This window comes from Pteronotus mesoamericanus, unplaced genomic scaffold (assembly GCF_021234165.1).
Source record: "Pteronotus mesoamericanus isolate MK-2021 breed Mesoamerican mustached bat unplaced genomic scaffold, CSHL_Meso_final scaffold_85, whole genome shotgun sequence".
Classification (NCBI taxonomy): Eukaryota; Metazoa; Chordata; class Mammalia; order Chiroptera; family Mormoopidae; genus Pteronotus; species Pteronotus mesoamericanus.
The window spans coordinates 22,209,529-22,230,849 of NW_026555329.1; the positions used below are offsets into that span (position 1 = coordinate 22,209,529).

The window sequence follows — 21,321 nt, forward strand, 5'->3', positions numbered from 1 at the left end:
CTGACAGGAAGGATGTGATGGGCAGAAGTGACACCAGCTTCCCAAGGCGACACTGTCAACCCCAGTGAGAGCTCCCTGCCCACTCAGGTGCAGGCCCCACTGAACTGGCGCTCAGGTGTGCTCAGCGCGGAGGACAAAATGCTTCTGGCACAATGTCTGTGGGCTGAAGCTTTGATTTGTATTCAGTGGAGAGTAACCTACACACCTCATCTTAGGATATGTGCAAAAAAAAAAAAGAAAGAAAGAAAAAGAAGAAAGAAGAAAGAAAGAGAGAAAGAAAGAAAAAGAAAGAAAGAAAGAAAGAAAAGGAAAAAGAGGTAATAAAAGATAAATAGGGTTGTCATTAAACAAAACCAGATTGGCTCCAGATGGTGCTGATAGAATGCATGGTGAACATCAACAATGAGCTGGGGGAATATCTTGAAGATCTTCCAGCTCACAAGATCTGATTTGCAAGAGCCTCTAGCACTTTACCTAGATTTGGTCTAGCAAATCAAGGACAGGGAGGGTTTCAAAGACTCCTGGAATGTTCCAGCTCACTCCATCCTTCCCACATCCAAGAGCATTGTGTGTTTGGTCTCTTATTTCCCACTTTGAGAATGGTTGTGTCTAAGAGTTTTCAAGACAATATTTCTTTGACAAAGTATATGGTGTTTTGGGTACCCACCAAGAAGCTGTACCAAGACAGTTTACAGAGACTCTGCTATATTTTATTCTGTATCATGTTACAAGAAAACAACAGCAACAGTTGACAAACCATTACATCTTTCATAATACAGACAAATTACAATTGGTAACAAATGCAACATGTATTATTCCATTCTCCTTGCTATGTGTCATTTTGAAGTATAATAGTTTTCTGAATGATGCTAGCACATTTCTTAGGTACCAACCCCATTAGAAAGTACATCTCAGTGTATCATACAGAAAAAAAAATAAAAGAAAAATAAAAAAAAATCCACTCCCACCTAGAGAATGTAGATTTTATATGTGCCTCTAAAATATGCTGCTGTAGGAAGGGAATGAGAATAGAAGATTGTTGATTTTTTTTTTTTGCCTTTTTTCTTTTTGTATGTGTGTGTATATGAAAACTGCAAGGCAGTGACGTATGTGATTTCCCCTGCCTACAAGCCAGTAAGGGAGATGGAAGTTATGCACAATTATGCAGCATATTCCTATGTATAGGGGGCAGGCAATAATCTACCCCGGTATGTACAGCCTAAACTTCCTCTTATATAACAAAGATTACAAAACCAGTAATATTCACAGATGAGTATCTTATATAGACGCATAACCTAGGGTATTGATTACACTGGCCGTCAGGTACACACTGAGGAAAGGACACCCCGAGGCTCGCTTTCTCTGCGAGCCTGGAGGTGCCCCTGGAAACTTTTCTCATCGCTCTTACGAGGTAGAAATAGCTTCTCACCCTTGTATCAGTGGATGGACAGCCACCCCTGTTTTATGCCCCCGTTTCTTCTGAGCACTGCAAACAATTTTTTTCATGTCCTACATATCTTGTGTTTTTAAGTCAACCATACCATTCCTTTAAGAACATGGAAATGAAGTCCCACATTTCCTTTCAGGATACTGTGTGTGCAGTGATGCTGCATTGATACAATCCTCATGCTAATGCATTCTTACTAGTCCAGCTGTTTGAATTCAAACTACTCCTTCATATAAAAATAGTCTCACAAAACATTCCAGTGCTTTCTCAACAGAATAATACATCTGCTAATGAACACATTCTGTCACGATTTTCATGGCTGTCCTCAGCTCCAGAAGGTGGGAAAAGAAGGGGAGGGAGAACGTGATGGCAAGTGGGAGAGGAAAGGAGAGAGACAAGCCAAGCTTTGGATGTTCAGTACTGATGGCAGGGACGGGGAACTGGAAGTTCCTAAGGAGGATCTTCTGAGTGGTTTGTTTCTGTAATAAAACAGGACCCCTCCCCCACTGAGTGCTGTTATGTTTCATTTCCCCAGAGAAGCTGCCTATGACTGGGGCACAGATCTCTGAATGACTCTAACATTCCTAATTGAAGTCTTTTAACACTAAATATTTATTAAATAGCAAGATTGAATCATCAGTTGCTCTTGGTTTAAACTTAGTAAAATACAAAAGTTATGCTCGCTCCCAAATGAATAATTCAAGACAAATCACAGGCAAGCCTGTTTTCAATTGCGTGTAACATTTTCTTCTCCACATTTACTGTAAGAAAATCCTAACTTAAATACATGTTAAATCAAAATACCTCTAAAGACTTCCAATGAGTTGGAATGTATGAAAGGAGAATGGGAAACACTTCCAGGTAGCAAACAGGAAACACTCTAGCTTTGGGTAACTTTTGCTCTCTTTTAACATCCATCAGTAAATAATTCACCACTTAACATGTAGAAGTTTACAAAGAATGCTACTTCTGGATAGGATGGATTGGGACCTTGAATGTATTATATACTCACACCCCACTCCAGGGAAGGTACCTTTTGAATGTTTAGGAATTCTGGGTCCAATTCTTTAGGTTTACTGGGTTCAGCTACAGAAAAGCTCTTCCCTTGGCTGACTCTGAGAAAGCCTTTGTCAAACTGGCTCACAGTTCCTAGACTTGATCCCCCAAAGTGTGATGCGTTTCAAGTTCTTGGTCTCGCCTTCTTTCTGACTAATAGGAACATGTAAAACAATGTACATGTAGTATTTCCGTAGGAATTTGTGTCCTGAGGAGCTGGGTTTCATGCTTTAGATAAATTTCCTCACTACCCCCGTGGCCTCGGTATTGTCTGGGGTTCTGCAGCGAGGCCCGTCCCCTGGGGAGACAGGCTGCATCAGACAGCCTTCCCTCCGGATTGAAGCTCAGCAAATGCCCAGCCCATTTTTCCCTCCATGTCGCATACTTGCCTTCCTCCTCCAAGGTCTCTCAACTCTTTAAACAAGGGAAGCCAGGCCCTTCTTTTTCTCCTTCCCATCTTTAATGCAAGACTCCTGTATTGCTTCTAAAACCTGCATTCAAACAGTCTTTCCAGGAGATGGTTTAAAGTTAGCGTACCCAATGATGGCTTCCAGTCAGCTTGGAATGTTTAAAAAAATGTAATTGAAAGGTGCTTTGGTGTAAATGAGCCAATTTTTAACTCTGGATCACTTTGTAGTTTGCTTTTTAAATGTTAACTGGCAAAGACGGCTTTCCGAGCTTATCCAACGGATCCAATTCTTGTGCACCCAACTTTTAAACATTCTGTTCTCCACTAAGAAAACGCAAAGTGTAAAAGAGTGGATGGAAAAAATAAGATGTTGACAAGACCCAGAAAACATGTAAAAAGTTACCTTGATCTCCAGAGGTTGAAAAGTAAGTAATTTATCCCTGTCTTTGTTCTTAATGCTTGAGAGTTGTTTCTTCACTTCCAACCTACTTGGAAAACAAGTCATGCTACGTGGCTCGAAAATGCTAAGCAGAATCTGATACCCTATATAAATGTGTGGTGTATCCGAGGAAGAAAAAAAACACACTCGCAAATGTTCTCCAAAGGTAGGCGACAAGCGGGGCCCCATGGCCCGCGACCAAGTTGTCAAGTCACTCAGAGAACATGGGTTTGCTTTTTAGCTGAACATTTCCTTCCTAGTGGTTGCGAAATGTGCACTGTTCTCAAGGAAAGCACACATTGTTTTATGCCACCATGTGGCTTTCAAGTACAGATATTACTGAAGAAGTGTGAACTCCAAATGTGTTGTCTTAATGTATTTAAGACATGGTTGGTAAAAGCATAAAACCTTCACGGAGACGCTGTGCTGCAGAGGGAAATCAAACAAAATCATACACAAAAGACTGAAAAATACATGCCATGTGTCAGTAAGCAAAGCTTAATCTTCGCATAGTTCTTGGAAATCACAAGGTATCCAAATGCGTGCAAGGTTTTAAATAAATTGCAGAGAAAACAGGGTCTTGCCAGCTTCAATTTCCTTGTAAGTGAAATCCACCACAGGGAGAGAAAGGAAACTGATCCATGATTCCTTTCCTATTATTGGCCACTTCATTAATGTTTTTCTTTTTTTCTTCCCAGAATGATGACAACTTAATCCTGGAAGGAGGAAAAGAGCAAATTATTATACAGGAAAAAAAAAAAAAAAAGAAAGAAAAAAGAAAGAAAGAAAGAAAGAAATCTTACATCATTCATTTTTCCTAAATTACATGAGACTTCAAGATTGGTCTGGCCAAAAAGAGCCCATCCATTTTCTCCACAGCAATCCCAAGCATGTGTGTCTGAGGCAAAGATGTCTCCTTCACCAAACCAGTTCTTATAATACAATAAACAAATGTTCTGACGGCATTTACTTTCCTTCAAAGAATTTAAATCCATGACTTGAAATGATCTAACCTCCTCTTGGATTAACATAGAGGACTCAGCAAATTTCCTTCCCCAAATCATCAGTGGTAATACTGGTCTTAATTAAGTGCGTATAGCATCATAACAGACCACTAAAGGGACATATTATTGTGTTCATTTTTATGAACAAGAAACAGAAAAATGGATCACATACATGCTTTTTTAAAAAATCCAGCTGTCTATAATTCCTCTATTGTCTATCATCAGACCTAGTTTCAGTAGAAAGAAAATTGGCCAGCAGGACCTGAACTGCCAGCCTCTTGCCAACTTCCTGCAATGACTGTGTTTTCAGTGATGCCTGCTTAAACTCAGTAACTACTTCCACGTGAATGGTTTGAGAAGAGAAAAGGATTGCTTGCTCTGCTCCTGTCCAATTTTCTTTTTGGTCCTTAAGCATATTCACTGAGTCTCTAGGATGGGAATAAAAAAATGTCTTGCCGGGAAAGGTAAAAAAACAAAAGCAAAACGCACTCCTAGGTTCACATCACATAACCCAGGGATGCGATCTATCAGTCCACTGAAGCCCAGAATCAACTCATGATCTGCATTTCGAAGCTTGAGGTCACAAGACTGGATCAAGCCTGCCTGTCCCCTTCTGCAATGGCACACTGCCATCCTGCCGGGCAGAGAAGAAGCCTTGGCCTTCCGTGAAGTCACAGTGCGGTTATCCCTGCTGCCCACGTGGGCTGTGGTGCCGAGGACTACCCCCTGCCTGGCACTCCCTTGACAAGAGAGCAAAAAGCTCCAGGCTCACAGCTGACAGCGGCCCCTGCTCTACCCTCCACTCATTATTCCTACTTACTCTGATGATTTTTTGGAAGCTGAACCTTTCATCCTTTTCTTAAATTGTGCTGAAATTCATATAACAAAATTAACCATTTTAAAGCATATATTTACAATGTTGTGCAACCATCACCTCTATCTTGTTCCAAAACATTCTGTCATCCCCCAAAGAGACCCCCTATCCTTTAAACAGTCACACCTTTTCTCCCTTGACCCCAGCTCCTGAGAACCACTAATCTGCTTTTGTTCTATGTATTTACCTATTCTGGTTATTCCATATAAATGGAATTATACAATATGTAGCCTATTGTGCCTGGTTCTTCCACCTAACATGTTTTTAAAATTTATCTATGTTGTAGCATGTATCGGTACTTCATTCTTTTTTATGATAAATAATACTCCATTTTATGGATAGACCACATATAATTGATCTATGTATGAGCTGGTGCACATCTGGGTTGTTTTCAAATTCTGGCTATTGGGAATAGTGGTGAGATGAATATTCATGTACAAGTATTTATTTGAATACCCGTTTTCAATTCGTTTGGGTAAATAATTCTTAGGAGTGAAACTGTTGGGTCATATGGCAATTCTGTATTTAACTTTTTGAGAAACTGGCAACCTGTTTTCCACAGTGGCTGCACCATTTTATATTCCTATTAGCACTATGCAAATATTCCAATTTCTCCACATCCTTGCCAACTTTTGTTATTCTATTTTCTGCTTGGTTTTGATTATAGACAGACATCCTAGTGGGTGTGAACTACCATCCCACTGTAGTTTTGATTTGCATTTCCCCAATTACTAGTGATGTTGAGCACCTTTTCACATGCTTCTTGGCCACTTGTCTATTTTTGGAGAAATATCTATTCTAGCCCCTTGCTCATTTTTAAATCAGGTTGTTTATCTTCTTGTTGCTGAGTTGTAGGAGTTCTTTACATATTTGTATCTTTTTTTTAATCCTCACCTGAGGGCAGTTTTTCCCCATTTCTTTTAGAGAGAGAGGAAAGGAGAGAGGAAGAAAGAGAAACATTGATGTGAGCAACAGAGAACAATTGACTGGTTGCCTCCTGTATGCACTCACACGGGCCAGTACGGACTCGAACCTGCAATCTAGGTATGTTTCCTGACTGGGAATCAAACCCACAACCTTTTGGTTATGAGCAGCACTCCAACCAACTGAGCCATAGTGGCCGGGGCTATGTATTATATCTTGATTTGGAAATATTTACTGCCTTTCTGTGGATTGCCCATTTCACTATGTTGATCGTGTTCTTTGATGCGCAAAAAAATTTTAATTTGGATGAAGTCCAATTTACCCATTTTTTATTTTATTGCTTGTGGTTTTGGTGTCATATTTGAAAATCCCCTGCCAAATTTATATTTATAAAGATTTACTCCTATGTTTTCTTCTAAGAGTTTAGTACTTAGATGTAGATCTTTAGTTCATCTTGAGTTCATTTTGGTGTGTAGTGTGAGGAAGGGGTAACATTCCATTCTTAAGAGTTCTCTGTCCTCAGTGACTGAGCCAAATGTAAACAAAAGTCCTTTCCTTGAGTTTCTGGGAGAGGTGTGGGGCTGGATGGAGATGCCTGGGGGTAGATGGATACCACACATATGCCCTTTGCCATCACTCAGTTTAAACTCCTCAGTTTTTACCTCAAATACCTGCTACTTGTGGAATACTTCTCTGCGGCTCACTTGGCTGCCTCTCACCCCTGCCAGGCTATGAAGGTAATGCCTTTATCAAACTTCTTCTTAAAAAGTCACTGCCCTAGCAGAAATAATTACATGGAAACTATTGCCTTAGCACCCATCCCACACCTTGCTCCTCCAGGGAAATGAAGAAAAGCTACCTTTTGCTTTGCCTGTTGCTCCCATGTAATCATGCATTCTGATTTAGGCATATGACACTTTTTCTGAGGTCCAGAACATCAAGGTGAGAGACAGCACTTGTCCCTGTGACACTTAACCACACCTGTCTACAGGCATCTTCAGCCAGTCCCCAACCCCACCGCCAACCTTGATATTTTTATTAAGCAGATGACAGAAATGCCCTGTCTGTTCATGTCGCTTAAGACAGAAGCTGAGGTTGAAGATCTTCCAGAATACCTTCCCACCTTGGCCAAACAGGAGTGTGCGTTTGTCCCAACACCTGCTTTGCCTAAGCATGGAGGTCCTACAGCCACATCCAAATGACATAGTTTTTGCCTGGCTCTCCTCCACTCCACCATTTTAATCACCAGAATGCAGACCTGGTCTTCAAGCTGACCTCCTGAACTAGTGACTCCATTTAGTCCCTCTTCAGGTGTGAGGACACTGCCCACGAGGAATCAAGTAAGGGGGCAGGTTGCATCATTGTGTTCTTGATTAAGCTTGGTTTTGTTGACCATCGTGCCCTTAGAGCACAGCCCAGACCCAGCTCAGGCACTTGGTACACACTTGTTGAGTGGATAGAAAGGGAAAAGGTAGGATCTGAAAACCTGGGAGTGCAAGCGGTTCTCAGATGCGGAGTCTCCTGGTGGCACGTTGACTGAGGGCGAACGCTGTGCCTGTGCTCCTGCCGGAGGGGCTCACTGCCGGGGTCAGAGCAGGCCACCCACAACGGACAGGCGGACGAGAAAGGTGGGCTGGATTAACACCTTCCTGTGGGGCAACTTTTTAAAAAATCAAGATATTCTATCTGAAAAGAATGCTTTGCTTTTCAGAATATGTGATTTTCAGGTAACAATAACCTTTGTTGTCACCGCAGTCCATGGCATGTTACTGTCCTGTTGGGTTGATATGAGATCTTTTTTTCCAAGCATTGGTGGTGTTTGTCCTTGCCTCTGTTCTCATTCTTTAAGTGTAATCGCTAGAAGAATCGCATGTACTTAACACAGGGCATAAGCAGAATTGGGTAATAAAGGATAATATACAATAATAGTAATTAGATAAAAAATAATGAACACAGTGATTACGGGTAAGTCCGTTTAGTTAGGTCTGAGGTCAGACATTTACTGAAAGATCCAATAATTAAAGAAAAAAGAAGAGAGGTGCCAACAAGAGCTAGATTCCTTCCCATCTCTGGGAGCTGACTCTCCAGCCCAAATTGTGCCAAGGGCCCTGACTGACACTGGTCACCAGAGGCATGCACTGTCCTTTCTCCCTCCTTGGGCAACATCAGTATCAGTTTCGGTTTTCAAGGACTACATATAAGGTGGGTGAGTTTACTGCTGGAAAAATTCTTTAAAATTGAAACATAATCTTACATGTGATGGGTAGAGATGTAGGTGGGAGGAGAGAGGGTATGTGACGTTCACGGGGAAGCAAAATATAATAGCAATGTAAATCCTTCCCTTACATTTAATAGATTATTCAAATAGACTGTACACACAATACAAATCAACAGTGAATATAAATTATAAGCTCAACTATGTGCATATCAACTCATAGGTATATAAATCATTAGATTAATGGATGCCATTTTTTATCTTGCTTTCTGCTTTTACAGTGTTCTTTCTCTAGAAATGAATGTTTTAAACAAGAAATTGGATTTTATTGATAAAATCCTTATTCAGAAATATCTACATAGAGCTTCTCAGCTATAAATATTAATTAATTGGATAGCTGGTACCCATAATGCAACTTTGTTATGACCCATGTGCCCTATGAACTAGATATTTTTTGGATTCAATTTTCTTAAAACCAACTGTCAGCATCATGTGATGGAGGAGATGAAAAATGAAAATGAGCAGTCCCGCTGTGCAGGTGGGTGACCTGTGGGAGAGAGTCTGCCTGGTAGGATTGTTTCAGGAACCATCAGACACAGACCAATTGATTAGATCATCTCATACCCGCCACCAACTAGGCTCAAGAGACTAATTAGAGAGAGTACTGCCTGCGCAGGCACCCCATTGACACCTAATTTGCTCAGCCAAAGCCTTTGGGGAAAATGTATTATCTCTGCAGCTGCACTTCATGCATTTCTGATTTGAGGCATAAGCAAGGCGTGCTTCATCACTCTTTTGACCAAACTGAATGTAGAGCCCTTAAGTGCTTAAAGCAAGCAAACAGACCCAAATTAAAAATGGGCCAGGCTCTTTCTAATTCCCTCAGTGCTCCCCGTTAAATCTCCTTGTGTACATACACACGCACACCCCTACGCACACGTGAAAGTTTACTCGCCAGTGGGCTGACACTAGCCGAGGGTGTCCAGCTCAGGATGCTTCCGTGGGATCAGATGGTCTCTCTTTCGTTAGCCCATTTCCCCACTCTAAGGTATTGTGTTTGTTTTATTGTTTTTCTTAAACAATTAATTTTTTTTTTTCCTGTTGCATTCCCTCTCCACAAAGTATTGGTTTTTCTACAGGCAGACTCTGGCCCATTTTTTTTTTCTCCCCTCTAAGCCTTCACTGGAGAGAAGTCATTGTTTTGGTTCCAAATTAAAACAACTGTAGGTTTTCCTTTCATCGCCTACATTGTTAACAGGATATTCGCCAGGATGTATGAGGAGCTGCAGGGTAATCCGCTCATTTCTATTTGAGACACTTCTTTGTAAAGATGCCTAACAGAGAGGGTAGAATTACTAAATTTGATGGAAAGAAAGCTACATCACAATAATAAAGACAATATAGAATTATAAAGTAATTAAGTTCTCTTCAAGAAAAACAGTATACATCATTTGACCAAGTTTAGCTTTTATCTGTTTCTAACATAGAATAGAACTAATTCCAACCTTCTTTTCTAATGTAGAATCCAAGTCACTGGTATATCAGGAGGCATTTAAAGGCAGGTATGTAATTAATTACATGCTTTAAAAAAGGAAATAAAGATTAAAAATCCAGAGAGTGTGAAAAAATTAGGGCACCTTTGTGCCAATTCGGTGGTTATAGCAAATGAAGCCCCATGATGCTGGAATAAAAAACAAAAACAAAAATAGCAGTCAGGACCGGTTACAATGATGTGCTAGAGTAGACTTACTGACCCCATGCCTTTCCAATCACATGTTGGAGGAATTACTGTACTCATGTGTCCTGGTAAGTTATAGCTCTGCTTTGTAATTTTCTCATTTACCTTATTCTTAACAATTCAGTGAAGACTTCGGGAGATAATTTTCACTGTCTACTTTTTAAAGCACATTCAAAATTGGCCTAAGTTGGGCATCCAGGTAGTCAGAGGATTCTAGTAGCCATCGGAGTGAAAATTTTTTTGGAGTGAAAGTTTTTTTGAAGGTATATGGAGAGTGATTGATTGCAGGGGAGATGTTTGAAAACAGTCAGAAAATTTTGGCCTTAACTAACACACAGAACCATCTATAGAATTTATTCTGTTTTCATGGAAAACAGAGTTCAGAAAGCTTCTTTTCCCCAAGTACCACATTAATAAGAGTTCACATGAAAAATAAGCAGGAAAAATAAAACCTACCCGGCTGTGCCACTCTGGGTTCAATTTTGCTTAATACACTAAGAAAAATGACCAAACTAATATTTTGTACCTAATTCATCTTCATGCAGAGTTGGCAACTACAGAAAATTAAGTCCACAAATAAGATTGTTAAACACTAAAAGCACCTAGGCAAGTCCAAATCTCTCCAAAGTAAAAAATCCTGTTATACACAAACACACACACATGTGACCTATATTGATGTGTACCTATACAATGCATATACTCAAATGTTATACTATACTATTTATATGCAGGTTGGACTCAAAATGACAAATTTTAAACTTCATATTGATTTCAAAAAACATGGGACAGCTTACTTTCTTCATTTTTTTGATTGAGTTTAATTATGTTATGATTTAGCTAAAATACAGTTTTTCTTTAAGAACACCTGAAATCAGTGTTTTCCAGTTACTTTGACATTGCACTGAAGCTCTTTGGGGGGTGGGAAGAAATGGGATGAAACAGAAGGGAGTAGAAAATTAGTCAAATCTACTTCTGTAACTTATTTCTGATTTATGATAATCATGCTTCTTCCCCACCTAGATGAGAGCACATCTTTGAGACCAGCCAGAGAATATTAATTAAAATGAATGCAGAGATAGGCGGGCTTTTGTTTTAAGCTTAACAGAAGGTCCATCATTCAAAATAGCCTAAATCCTTTAAATTGAAAGCTGTTTGGTAACATCCATATGGATGCACAATGCACTAATTGCAGCGACTTTGCACATTTTAAGCTTCATGCCAAAGTGGTGATCTTAATTAATATTTTTTAGGCAAAGCTATAAGTCTAACATTTCAAAACAAAGCATTTCTCACATGAGGAGACTGACTTAACATATCATTTCAATAATAATCATTATCAATGGACATGAACTGAAATCCCCATTAAAGACCACGCATTATATGATGTGTAATTAGCTGTGGTTGAAAAGAATGCTCTATTTTAATGGCATGACTATTTATTAAATCAAATTTATGTAAATATAAAACACTGGTCATACTTTAGACATAAGTGGACTAAAAGGATTCTGGGAGTATGTCCTATCTCAGAGAGGCCAAAAAAGAAAAAAAAAGCACAGGGAAAGTACTGATCTAGGTCTTGTAAGAACTACCAAAATGCAGTTCATCTTTTTAAAAGATCATATATATGTATATATGTATTCATATATAAAATCATACACACCTAAATATACTGTAAGTTTCGAAATGGCTCATTGAAAGAGTTTTAATGGAACAGTTAAGAATAGAAAAGCCTTCATCAAATGTGGCTTATTCTTTTCAAGGATTTCATATTTGAAGCTTTATTTGTTCAGCATACCTTTACAATTGACTGGCTCCCAAGTGGGAATAAGTTAATTAAATAGGATTCTGACACTTTAACCTTCCTTATATATTACAGTCCTACTAAACTATATTTAAATAAACCAAATACAAAGTCATGTAACCCAGCAGCGTGTGCATTTTAAAAAACTTAAAACACAAATCTCATAAACACTTCTTAAGTATTTAGCAGGCAGAGAAACACAAGGGTTCAGGTCTGACTAATTAAAAGATCTGAGAGATGTGACTTCATTTTTGGGTGGGTTTTTTTTCATATTAATACTTGTGTAGTATTATTAGCTAAAATGTTGAGGTGCAGAAAGCTTTCATGCTAAAGATTTTGAATTAAACATATGTGATGACCTACAATCTGAATCAGTCTCATGAACCATCTTATTCAGCAGAAATTTGCAAAGCTAAAACACTTGTTTCTGTGGTGACCCAAGATTGGTAAACAGAGAATGGTGTCAGCATAAACTAAAAGCCATGTTGGTTCGCAGGAGAGATTTCTTTACAATGTGAAGGTTTGAGCCACCAACCGGCATTAGCCGTGTACAGGGGACCAACACATTTGCATGCAAGCTGAGGAGGTGTATGGAACTGCACATGCTGTCCAATTACCCCACAGGCTTCCTCTGGCACGGTTGGGCCACATGCTCTGTCTTGGAATTAGCTGTTTATTGTACAGTTCTCCAATATCTTGGCACATTTTGCCCTTTCATCCAAAGTTCGACATCCTCAACCCTTCCACCCAGCTTCTTTCACCTGTAAGTTGTGCTAGTATTTTTATTAGTGTTTTTTTTTTTTTTTTAATGGCTTGTGTGAGTACTACGTGCTGGAGACTAAATGCTGGTGTGCCCCTAGATTCATAAATTGAAATCTAATCTGTATTGTGATTGTATTTGGAGGTGGAGCTTTTGGGAGGAAATGAGATCATGAGAGCAGAGGCCACATGAATGGGATTAGTGCCTTTATACAAGAGACCCCAGCAAGAAGGGGAAGAGAGTCCTCACCAGACACAATCTGCCAGTGCCTTGATCTTGGACTTCCAGCCTCCAGACTGTGAGAGAGAAATTCTGCTGTTTACATGCTGCCCAGTCTATAGTATTCTGTTAAAGCAGCATGAACTGACCAAGATGAATACATTTTAATTTGTTTGCCCCTTATTTTATTTTTTCCCATAAGCCATAAATTTCTATTGTGGTATTTTGCTGAACACGGGTAGGAGCACAGATATCATACTATAGCAGAAATGTCTATTCTTGTGGGGCACCTTTTAATACTGTCACATGGTGACACATTGTGGACACTCCCATAGCACATCATTTCCACCAGGACATGTCTGCTGTCAGCCAGGAGGGTCCAGCAAGCCCACGCTGAGGGCAGCCAGCACCAGAGAGACAGCTAAGCTCCCCCCAGCTCTTTTCCATGTAGCTACAATGGGAAGAGTGCCAATGAACAACTCTTGATGAACAATAAATCACCGAGTACTGACTCATGGAAACTAAGACTTTATGTAGATGTAAAGTCATCTGATATGTACTCTCCACAAACTTATGATTGGGTATAATTGGTTAAAGTATTTTGATACTGGTTATTTTACTACAACAAGTTGCTATATTTCAATAATACCCAAGATGAGTTCTAATAGATATAATCAGGGAACATGAATATCATCAGGAGAAATAAATACCAGCACTGCATGCTTATGCAGCATTTTCTCCTATCCAAAGCGCCCTTCCATTTACTCTTTCAGTGACAGTGCCTGAAAAAATAGAACCATGACCTTAAGAAGAGAAGAGGTTTCATAAACCACTTAAAAAAAATGTTCTAATCCTGTCAGTCACTGGTTCAATGTCTTCGGGCACAGTGGCAGCAAGGGGTCCACCGCAGGTCTAACTACCCATGGCACTCGCTGCAGGAACCACGGCCTTTACAGGAACCAAGGTGACTGTCTGTCCTGGTTTTTGGGATGAAGGGGATTTCCAGGATGCAGAATTTTCAGTTTTGAGACTGGGGAAAAACCAGAATGAGTTGGTCACCCTAACAGAAACAAAAGGATTGATATGGTGTAATTTCCAAGTTTATTATAAAAACAGAGCCAGCAAGCTTGGCACTTTACTGCACAAACTAAAACACATTCACATTCCAATCTCAAAATGTGCGTCACCAAAGCATTACAGATGCTGAACACCAAGAATGGCAAAAGATTTGTTGATGAGAAGTGGGAACTGAGCCCGCAGCCTTCTCTCCTCTCAACCCTTTCAAGGGAATTTTCACTTCTGTCCTTGACTCTGTGTTTCAGACTTTCCTCTGCAAGTTTCCCATTGAAACTGTGGTGCATCCTATTCTGCTCTAACAAGGCTGCTGAATTGAAGGCCATCAGCTGCTTTTTCACCACAATTCTCAGTTGTACTGTCAATAAATCCATCGACTTAAATACACCCATGTGGCATGGAGGAGGAGATGGCTAAAGCCACCACCCTCAAGTGACAAGATGTGTAAATACTGCCTGAATCTCTGTGGTAAATGACCCCCCACTCAGTGCGCAGTGGCAGAGCCTATTTCCATGCAGAAAACATTTACTGAGCATCTATTTTTCAGCAAAGCCAGCATTTGGAGTGAAAGGGGAGAATGATACAAGGACTAGTAAAGCAAAATGCCAGTGGTGGTCTGGAGCTGGCTTGAACTGGCTCACAAGTGTCAAATGTTAAAATTTTCAGGAATTTTGCAAGCTGGTTGTTAAACACAGTCACCCTTGAAATTGGCAATGGAAGGAGGGATTACACCATGAGCTACAAGACAAGCATGACCAATTAGGGCTTTTCTGCTTTCTTTCTGGAGAGCTGGCTGTTAAATATTTACCAACACCCCACTGCTGTCCTTAGGAGCTGCAGGAGTTTCGAAGGGGATGCTGGCCGAGAGGGACTATAAGTCGAAATGGAAAATGGAGGGGTCATCCTAGAGGTATCAACACAGTGAGGAAGAACCAGGCATTGAAAGATAAACAAAAGTTTAATGTGTAGAAGGGGAGGAAGAAGGACATCCCCGAATGTCAAGGGTTTGAAGAGAGGTAAATGGCTAATGAATGGGACAGGCACATAATTGGATATTAAGAAACAGAGGCAGAGGAAGCTGAGAGGGTAGGTCCGGGTGGTGGGGCAGAGGGCCTCCTGTGCCCTGATTACCAGTTTGGGCTTTATCTGTGTGTAGCGAGGAGATCTTAGAGGCCGTTGGGCAGGGAGTCCCCAGGTTCTAACCAAGGGCAGCCGCGCACTCTTCATATGGATGAAGGCTCAGCTGCTTCTGTGAAGTGTGCAGGTGAAGAATTAGATAATGCATTCGGTTCTTCAAATAACTATTGCGACTGCTCACAGTGCACCAGGTTTGTAACACTTCATGGTGAAAGGTCTTATTCTGTCTGTGAGAAATGCCCAGCGTGTCATGGACTAAAGATGACAGAGAAACTCAACTTCTTCCCAAGGACTGCATTTTTCAAAATGCAGCCCATGGAAATAGTTTGGACATTTTCATGCACCAGAAAGATTCTTTAGCTAATAAATAGTTTGTTCATGTATGTCTTTATTTTTTTCCTCAATGCATTTAAAAGAGAAGGAAAAAACATGCACTAACTCCTAGCTATAATACTCTGCTGTCCTTTATAACTCAAACATGATTTACTGTTTTTGATTAGCACACAACCTCAGACAGACTTTAAATTGCAGCCTTTGGAGTTATGAAACACTGTCAAATCTTTTAAAAAGCAACTGCAATGAATTAGAAAACGTCATCACTACAGTCTTGTCTTGCTTCACTGTGGTTGCACGATGTGGACTAGGAGTTTCAGCTCATTAAAAATGTGAAGCCTGTAATGTCTGATGAATAAGACATTCACATCACCATAATTGGTTTCCTCCTGGTATAAAACAATTAAAGTGCCAACAGCTCAGCGGTTTAGTGGCAGAGCAAAGAACAGTGGTTGCAGGCCTGAGGTCAAACACTTCCATTGGCAACAGAGCTGGAGAATGCAGCGACAGTAGCCAGCATACACCAGGCTCATGAGATTCAGCAATGTTTCATGCTTTTTTAGTGTCCATTTGTGACAGACTGAAACAAAAGCACCAATGGAGCGAAGTGCATTGAACTCTTATTGTTAGAAGCAATGCAGTAAAAACCCTTTTGCCTGGCCCCAAAGCAGGATCCCACACACACTGTGGTAAGTCAGGAATGTGACATCACCTGTGAATGGGGAGCACATCCCAGAAAGCTCTTATTTCCTCTTTGCACAGATGCTAAAGAACAAAGTCATCTCTTGTCTGGGTTATGTTGTTTGTTTTCCAGTCTGTTGGCATTAAAATTGTACCCTAAGCACCTATCATGTCTCATGATGCTCTGTTAAGTTCTTTTCAAAACTTGTGATTTTGAACACTGGGGTCATTTGGAAGGAAAAAAACAACAAACAGATTTAGTGACTTTGAACACTGGGGTCACTTGTAAGAATGAAAAAAAAAAAAGAACAGATTTAGTGCTTCACGTTATCATGGGGGAAAAAATCACCAGCGTTCCATTTGAAACATAACAATGAAATAAAATGTATATTATATGAAGCATACAAGTGTAAAGCAAATAAACAAAACAAAATAGCCCAATCAGCTCCAATAAGCTGTTTTGGTTTTGTTCCTTTTGCAATTCTTAGATTTAATGGCTCTGCAGGAGATGTTACAAACAATAAGCCAGGGCCTGAGATGCTGAAATGAAAAGGCTCTTTGTTTTCTAATTACTAACCTCCTGAGTTTTAGGGTTAGGGTTTATAACATTCTCATAATCAATTATTGAGCACCTTGGCCCAGTCAGGATATAAAACTCCTCATGCTTGGATTAACGTGGTAAAGTTAAATCTCATGTCTCTCAGTCCTTCCTTATTAGGAAAAATTCTAACAGGTTGATTTTTAGGGACTGACGTATGCCTGGTAGAATGTAAAGGAGAACAGAACAAGTCTTTTTTTAGCTCCACGGGATGTAGTACGGTTAAGACTGTCTGCATACTAGAGATGGGTGATTCAGATAAGATAAGACATATCTGAAGCAGATAGGGTAGAAGGGAATTGCTAAGATTAATGGTGTGAAATCAAGCAAAGAAATATTTAGAGGGACTAAAAAACAAGTAATGGCAAGAAGAGCTTTATGGTAGAACAAGCTCCAAAGAAAACTGTGCAAAAACTACCCAACCTGGAAAATACATGCAATCATGGTCACTGTCTGGAGGTCACTGTTTGGAACACAACATATATATTACAGTAATCCCTCTTGACCATAAGTTCTTTGCACTTGAAATTTGAATACAGTCCCTGACTTTCAAGTCGAAACTGAACTTTGAGTTTTGATCTTTTCCCGGCTAGCACTCTTCGGCACAATTACTCTCTTGTGATGCTGGGCGGTAGTAGTGGCAAGATGATTTTGCCCAAGTGAAGGCCAGTGTCTGTGTTCTAAGCATGTTTATGGTAGGGTAGGCTAGGCTAGGCTGTGATATTCAGCCGGTTAGATATACTAAATGCATTTTCGACTTTTCATATTTTCTACTTACGGTGGGTTGATTAAAATGTAACCCCATCACAAGCCGAGGAGCATCTGTATATGTAGATTTCTCTTTATGCACTAAAGAACGGCTTCCGAATTAACTCAATAAACACTAAGTTACAAAAACAACTTTCATTCACTTCTTCTGACACTTGTTCTGTCTGCTGGGACATATACTGTTGTAAGTACTCGAAATGTTATGGCCCTGTATTTCCCCAACATTTTATTAAAATTTTCAAACATATAGAAAAATGAAAGAATTAATACAGTAAACATGCATATACCCACTACATAGATTCTTCAATTAACATTTTGAAATGTTGGCTTTGTAACATACCTGTTCATCTGCCTTTCCTTCTGTCCATCCATTAATTCATCTTATGTCTTTTGATGCATTTCAAAGTTACAGAAATCAGCATAATTCACCCTTAAACATATGTATCACTAATTAGAGCCTAATGTAGAATCTAATATAGATTTATGTTTCTTAGGTAAATTTTACTTATACTAAAATGCACAAATTTTAAGTGCATCATTTGATGAGTTTTTAATATTATTATATATAACATGTTACATCGCCATGTAATAGGAGAGATGAGTTTTTACTATTTATTTATTTAGAGGGGAAAGGAGGGGAACAGAGAAGTAGAGAAACATCAATGTGAGAGAAACGTCAATCGGTTGCCTCTCACACACATCCCGAGAGGGGACAGAACCTACAATCCAGGCATGTGCCCTGACTGGGAATCAAACATACAATGTTTTGTTTAGGGGATGATGCTCTAACCCATTGAGCCACACCAGGCAGGGATCCCCCCAAATTTATTTAATGCTACTCTTCTTTCCCACTCTCACCAACTCCTCAGTGGGTATAACACTGATAAATACAACTGCCAATTAAAAAAATAACACAGGCCCAGAGCACTCAGATTGTGGTAACTTTTAACCATTTTTGAGTAACTGCTAATTGAGAATCAGAGGAACACCAAGGATTCTCTCCAGAAGACTGTATCCATGTAATTACATGCATATTTTTTTCATACTGTTTCAATTGGTTAACAGACCTTCTCAATTCCATTAACAAACCCATTGGTCCAGGTCAAGAACCTCAGGATTAGCATGTGAGAATGCTGAATCATCAAGCAGTATTTCCACCATCTAGCCATAATTTCAGAACATATTGCAGAGAAAATACCTTCCATGAAAGTCAAGTACTTCAAGGTAGTTCCTTTCAAACGAGCAGCACAGTCTAGGGACACTCCTGTTAAGGAGGGAGGAGGCCTACGTGCTTTCCTATACCACTTCTCAAGGATAAACATTCAACTGACCGGCCAAAACAAAACACAAAACCCCCCAAATCTCATCCAGTCATACGTATCATGTTTCCCTCAGGAGGGGTGGGGCCTGGACCACTCTATTTGATGAAGGGCCTGTCAACAGGAGAAGCATAAATGGACTTTGGGAATCCCTATATAGGGATCTAAGTTGATGATCCTCAGAGCATGAGGAGCTGATTCACAAATTGTTTTTCCCCAAACACAATCCTTCACTCTTCCCTCCTTTATCTTCTCTATTATAGCCATCAGTGATGTACCCACATTGTTGCAGGATGAAAGACAAATGGAACTAATTCCACAGTACCCATTCTTACTAATTACATTAAATATCATTACTAAGCAATTAATTTCATGTGCTTTTTATTGTTGTGAACATAAAAATTGTTATGAGGGCTTTTCATAGTTTTGTCAATGACCCTGAACTCTTATTTTCCCTTTTAAGGTAAAAAGTATGCAATATACAGATCATGTATCATAGTAATGTACATTTGGAACCTATGAACCAATGTTACCTCAAAAATAAAAAAAAAAAGTATCAACCAAGAGTTTGCAATTGTTTTTCACATGGCTGACCCTGTTTACCCTGTTAGAAAAGGTCACAGATAATTCAACTGAGCAGTTGGAGAGGGTTTACTTGGCCTCTGGTGCCCACAGCAAACTTTAAGGCAGGCATTTTATTTTATAGTTGAGAAAGCTGAGGCTATTAGTGAAGTACATCCCATTTCTACTCTCTGGACCAAGCTTTGTTTTCCTTATCATTAATAGTGTTTCTTCCTATCACCAGAAGACCAAGTCATGGTCTTCTGTATCCTCTCTCCACAGACTGATCTGGCTTCTGTGGCCTTATTTTGGTTCTGTCATTTCAGAGTTGCGGTGTACCAGGACTTGGCTTGTAAACTGGGCATTCTAATGATTCTTGCTAATCTTCATCTCCTTGGTTAAATTTGATTTACATGTGTACCCTGTTCATTCCAGGCACACACATTGCTTGTGCCTTCCTTGCTAGGAGACAGCTACACCTGGTTACATTGTGTTTCTCTGTGACCTGGCTCGATAGCACTGAGACCCCAAGGACTGCAAATCTTCAGGAGCCATTTAAGAAGGGAAAAAGAGAATGTGAAGTCAGAGATGAATCATGATTCCTCAGCCTTATTCCAATCAGACAAGGTTGTCATAGCAACCACACTGAACTGTCCCTCTACCTTGTTCCTCCCACTGATCTATCTGCTCGCTGCTTTGGGTGCTGAAGGGAATTTGCACTGAATTGCTGCCATTCTCTGATTCACATAATTTTACTTTTCTATAACTTAATCTTACACCATTTCTTCCCTTGAGCATTAAATAAAGACTAAGAATTCTAAAATCAAAATATACGTTTTTTTGACCCCAGTTTCCATCTGATCAAATGCAACAAGACAATTCCTCATTTGCCCTTCTCGAAGCTTCATGTTTCCTCCCCCCTGATTTGCCCTTCCCTCAACACTTGCACACACATATACACACCCACGGCATCTGGGTGCCAGTTGTTGATATTTTTGAAGGAATATGCGGTCTGCCTGGAAAAATTCCAGCCATTGTTAATATAATGAGAATGGCTTGTGTAACATTGTGTGGACTAGAATGTGCATGTGTGAACTGAACTGGAGAGTCAATTGGAATGCGCATGTGCAAACAATGACGACTTCATTGTATTAGTCAGTGGGGGTGGTAGACGCCATTGAGTGAGTATGTGTACTGTGTGGCCATCGCATTAAAAATGACTGAGCAATTAAAACAATGAATCTGCATCAAATTTTGCATTGTTTGAACATTCATCTGTGGAAACTATTCAGATGATTCAGAAGGCCATAGCTTTAGGCAACTAGTGATTAGCAGCTTCATTGAGACAATGTGCCTGCTCATGCATCACATCTCGTGCAGAGTTTTTTGATGAAACATCAAATCAACCAGTTGACTCAGCCCCCTCAAGTCCAGATTTGGCGCCCTTTGACTTCTGGCTTTTCCCAAAACTAAAACCACCTTTGAAAGGGAAGCAATTTCAGGCCATCAGTGAGGTTCAGGAAAATACGGTGGTTGGGAGAACTGTGTGAAGTCCCTAGGTGCCTACTTTGAAGGGGACTGAGGCATCGTTGTCCTATGCACAGTATCTTGTTTCTTGTATCTTGTATCTTGTTGAATAAATGTCTCTCTTTTTCATATTACATGGCTGGATACCTTCATGAAAGACCTTGTATTCTAAAGAGAAATTTTAAACATACTGACATAAGGATCTTAAGCATCTTGTAGACTTATAATGCTTCTACAATTAAACCAAAGTACAGAAAGTTTAAGGAAAAACTGGACTTGGCATAATGAAATCTAAACTCTTTTCATTTGACATCTCTTCCTTTTCACAGGCTCATTTCTTTAAATTTTAAGCACCAAGGCAACAGGCTGCTCTTTAGAGGTTCTGAGGGACTAGAGGGACAGAAAACCTTGATTGTTTTAGTGGCTTGTGGGGCCTG

The 21,321-nt window shown here is 39.9% G+C and overlaps 1 protein-coding gene across 2 annotated transcripts in view; it reads right to left on the reverse strand.

The window, feature by feature from the left end:
* Positions 1–731: 731 nt before the first annotated feature.
* CDK14 (cyclin dependent kinase 14) overlaps positions 732–21,321 on the reverse strand; it is a 537,382-nt gene continuing 516,792 nt past the window's right edge. For both annotated transcript variants that reach the window (XM_054564177.1, XM_054564178.1), the window contains one exon: positions 732–4,067. The gene's annotated coding sequence lies outside the window, so the exon portion shown is untranslated. The remainder of the gene's footprint in view (positions 4,068–21,321) is intronic.